We start from the raw sequence: 4,607 nt of genomic DNA, 5'->3' as shown, positions 1-4,607 counted from the left end.
TGTGACGAACCCTCCCTCCCCCTGCCCCCGCGCTCCTCGCGGCTGCGGTTGCTGTGGAGGTAGTAGCGGGCTGCCGCCGCTACCGTCGTGACGTCACGGGTGCCTTGGGCGCTGCTGCGGTGGTTGTGGGGTGGTAGTAGCAGTATCCTGCAGTAAGTCTACTACTGCCTCCACAGCTAACGAGAGCTGCATCCGAGACGCTCGTGACGTCACTGCTGTAGTGGTGGTAGTCTGCTACTACATCCACAGTTACCGCAGCGTAGAGCTAGGTCTATGAAATAATGTAAAATGTTGGATAGTATTTTAATTCTTTATTGTTTCTAACATTATAAACTTAAGTCTTCCTCAAGTAGCTGGCTTGTTTCTGCTGGTGACTTGGGGCAAATCTGAATACCTGAAAAAGAATGAAAAAATATAAGTAAATTCAAATTATCTCAGAGTTCAACACAAACGTGTTCTGGTCCATCTGTATCACGGTGACGCCAACTCATCGAATGAACTTCTATGTTACAGGTGGCCAGCTGTAAGTCCAGGCACATCACTTTGGACAAGAGCCAGCATCACTTCCTATTTTACTACGACTGTACCAGACAAATGAAATAAATAACAGTATTACTATAACTGACTCTCTGATTATTTGCCTCTCTCACTTCCCTTCACTAAAATCAACACACAACTACATATTTTATGATCAAGTAATAAGCGGTGTATGTGGAGGTAGCATAGAGACAGTAAAGATATAACAAGAAGTAACCCCCTAATAGAAACAAATACCAAAATAAACTTTTACCCATCATGACTCTACCATAATGTATTGATATTTTTTTGTTAACATTACATAAAAAGTCAAAACTTACCAGATTCATTCCTGTGATCATGAGAAAAAGGGGCCATTTCTCATGCTGTGTGCTGTGACGCCCACTCAGCATACATTGGGTGACAGCTGACGGCTGCGTTGCTGATATGTCAAGCGCAGATGCAACTCATGGACGGTCTTCCTGCAACAAGGGTAAAAACAGAATTTTGGTCAACATATATCATGGTTACACCAACTCCTCTACAGGGAGCTTCAGAACATTAACTTGCCATGCTTCAAAAGCATTGCCTAGGACAAACAATGTCAACTCAATGTCAAACGTTCACAGGTGGAAAACATAAATATTCATGCACTTTTCACTCTGTTTCCATATTATTTACATTGCATTTTTATCAATTATTAAAGGACTAAAGAGAAAAAGAGCATTCAGTTGGCATGAGCTGGAATATTTCTGCCTGTCTTTGAGCATAAAAAAGTGCAAAGTCAATGAGGAGATGATATGAACATAAACACATCATAATTAATTTTTGTAGATTTCATGAAAATAAATAGAGTAAAACTTTTTTGTAAGCCCTCATTTCTTCCAGTCCTGCTTCATGGTATCCTCCATTCTCTTTCGCAATCCTTGGTGCAGCAGAAAGGTTAAAGACATGAGGGATCTCAGGGGCTTCAAAATTTATTCTGAATGTAAACAAAAAAATTAGAATCCCACTTGAAGAACTCAAAAATTTTGGGGGCTATATCTGAGATTTATAGCAGTTATTCCCTAAGGACAGAAAATGAGCAAACTGGCGCTCTTTTCTATTTTAAAAACATCCTCACATTACTACTGAGTATTATTTCCCTCCGTACCGGCAGGAGGAGAGTCATGAGCTAGAGCTGTTAGGGTGACGAAATGAGGAGCGGGGGGCTACAATTACTCTCAATGGCCTTAGTTACATTCACTGCACCAACTTGATGAAAAATATCAATCAAGTTTTCATTTGAGTCCATTTGAGGCTTTCAAAACTCGTTCTTTACCAGCCCACTTCACCTTCTTGGTGGTAGGAAGAACAAGTATTGATCTCAATGCGGTGTCACCCTTTATGAACTGTTTGTACTTTCATCTAGGACCACATAACACCTACAGATATAATAGTAGTACGATTGTAGAGCGAAGACGCTGGTCTTAAATAAAACAAGAAACTTTTATTCAGGTTAATGGTATCATTTTGAGCACTCATATTTTGCGGGTTTTCATTCTCTCTAGATTCAACATCTTTAGTTAGACACCAAATACCAAAAGCCCGATTACAGTAAACAGAAGAAATTTAAGACATTCGTTTAAATATGTGCCTCAAAAAAGTTTGGCAAAGGTAGTAAATTCAAAATGAGGTTATGTAGATAAGTGTGTGAATGAGACTTATCACGTTTGCGTTCTTACACGTTTACGCATAGAGGTGTCTCTATGACACTATATTGAGAAATCTATAATTTTACCTCCGCAACCTCCGCGAAGTCGAAAACCACAAGCCAACGAACTCTTCACGCAACAAACAACACCACTGTTGCTCGTAGTAGTCTCGTTGCAGGGTATGGGTATGTGCTTGCGTCCACTTCCAGGGGGTATCGCCGCTCAGGCGCTGAAGGTAGGCCACTATCTCCACACAGACATTTGGCGGGAAGGCCTACCCGAAGCGCCGCAGGCGTTGTCATTCGGAAACGAAAAAAAGGGCTTTTGGACTTGCCTTAACCAACAATGTTTCTATGAAACAAATTTAATGGAAGTTACAGAGATTAATCTGGCTGAGTAATTTTTTATTGTCAAATATTGGAGCATATGGCACACAATAGATAGATCGCGCAGTGCGGGTTTCGAGAAAAAGTAAGGAAGTGTGAACCGAAACCAGTACCTTAAGTTCACTGTTTTTTTTTTTAAATTATCAGTGCACTTCGACGTAAATGACCTAACGTAACACCCTTTTTTAGTCTTGTTAAATACAAGATTATCAATATTTTTGTTGTAAAGTTTAGAAACTACCTTTGGTTCCGTTGAAAACCACCCCTTTCCAGAGAAACTTGAGTTTTAAGGGTTATCTTTTGATTCTGGCGGTCAGCGTACGATGGGCTGCCTACCTCGCAGACGAACCGGTCCAAAAACAGGCGTATCTCACTTAAAATGGCCCGGCGACGCGAAACTTCGACGCAGCGATTGAAAACGGATTCAGTCTGACCAATCCCAACTAATTCCAGCGATTTTAATTTTTGTCATTTTTGGCCAAATTTACAAAGGGGGCCGGTTTTTGACGGAGGAGTGCTCGAATAGATAGGGGTGAACCAGGGACCACAAAACTACCTTTGCTTCTGTCAGACACCACTCCTGTTACAGAAACTTGAGTTTTAAGAGCTGGTCTCTCTAACTATGGGCGGGTAGGCGGGTAGGCTACCTAAGGCACACTGGCTAAGAACTCTGCTGTAGTGGGTCGGCACCATGATATTTAAACAGGGCAATTGAAAAGGGAGTTTACCCGACCAATCCAAACCAATTCCAGTAATTTTCCCAACTGTCAAGTTCCTGAATATTGAAATCTAGAAACTTTAAATGAATAAGAAAGCAAAACCATATAAAAGTTCAACAATGTCATCTCACCTTTTCTTTTGGGTAAAATGACTCCATAGACTTCTCTTGCTCATGTCAAGAACATTTCTGGGTTGAGTTCCTGCAATCATATTAAACGGTACTTTTAGTGCTCATCAATTATTAATTACATTTTAATTACTCATACAATACAAGTTTAAATGCCTCTCCCCCATACGTCTCTAAATGTCCATGGTCTTTCAAATAAATAATTTGGCACTGGACTCAAGCATTAGGTACGAAGGGGCAGCTGCAAATTAGCTGCAACGCACAATGATTGATTGTTTGGGGGATTACGCAAATAGTACCACTCGGTTTGTACCCCAACCAGAAAGTAATAAAGTTTTGTGTTCCACGAGAATAATATAGAGTAAAATATATGATACACGATAAAACACTGACAGTGACCTGCAACAGTATTCAACATACTGTAAGGAATGGAGAAGTGTACCCATTCAACACTTTTTCAACAAAGCTTACAGTGAGCCAAGTTTACATCACGGGCATCATTTACTCGGCCTCAAAAAAAATAACTGACAACTTGTGCACTGGAGCACACTAACCTCTTACATTACCGGTACAGCAATAATCGGAATGGAACAATTCAATATTCCGAACCGGAAACAATCAAGCACTATACCTTGCGATTAATATCGAAAAGCGGCGATGTCCACCACAAAATTCTGATTAATATCCTATGATCAATCAAATGAGTAGGTATTATCGGTATTGGGCAGAAGACACCGATCTTGACTGTTTGTTTACGTTTCCATAAAGGCGCGGGAAATGCGGGGTGGGGAGGAGGAGAGGGGTAGGGGACGCAGCACGGCAAAGGGGGAGAGCAAAAATTACGGCAGAAGTTCTGATCAGACGATGACACTCACCGACATATCGTGGTCACGGGATGTGATTCTGTAAGGCTCCCGACCCATGCAACATGTGGCCGCAGCTCTATGGGGAACCTCAGGGAGTTGTGGCCGAGGACGCCTGGGGTAGGCAATCCCGTCTCGCTTGTCCGGGATGTGGATGTGATCCTTTGCGGATGTCTCCCGCCCGCCCCGTGCATCGTCGTGTGGCTGCAGGGGGCAACACCAGGGAAGTGCTGCAGCTGTGACAATAATGAAATGATCAGGATAATTAAAAACTATTATGGGCGATTTGCTATTAATAAAA

The 4,607-nt window shown here is 41.8% G+C and overlaps 2 long non-coding RNA genes across 2 annotated transcripts; one reads left to right on the top strand and one right to left on the bottom strand.

Moving 5' to 3' along the window:
• Positions 1 to 268: 268 nt before the first annotated feature.
• Positions 269 to 621, top strand: LOC127749961 (uncharacterized). The gene is made up of 2 exons (XR_008011442.1): positions 269 to 418; positions 514 to 621. It is a non-coding gene; the product is annotated as an uncharacterized LOC127749961 (long non-coding RNA).
• Positions 297 to 2,422, bottom strand: LOC113208344 (uncharacterized). The gene is made up of 3 exons (XR_003303506.2): positions 2,297 to 2,422; positions 858 to 998; positions 297 to 394 (listed from the first exon to the last, which is right to left on the bottom strand). It is a non-coding gene; the product is annotated as an uncharacterized LOC113208344 (long non-coding RNA).
• Positions 2,423 to 4,607: the final 2,185 nt, after the last annotated feature.

Source organism: Frankliniella occidentalis, unplaced genomic scaffold, assembly GCF_000697945.3.
Source record: "Frankliniella occidentalis isolate FOCC.00 unplaced genomic scaffold, Focc_3.1 Scaffold112, whole genome shotgun sequence".
Lineage (NCBI taxonomy): Eukaryota > Metazoa > Arthropoda > Insecta > Thysanoptera > Thripidae > Frankliniella > Frankliniella occidentalis.
Note: the sequence above shows the minus strand (reverse complement) of the source record. Positions and strands in the feature narration are given on the sequence as shown.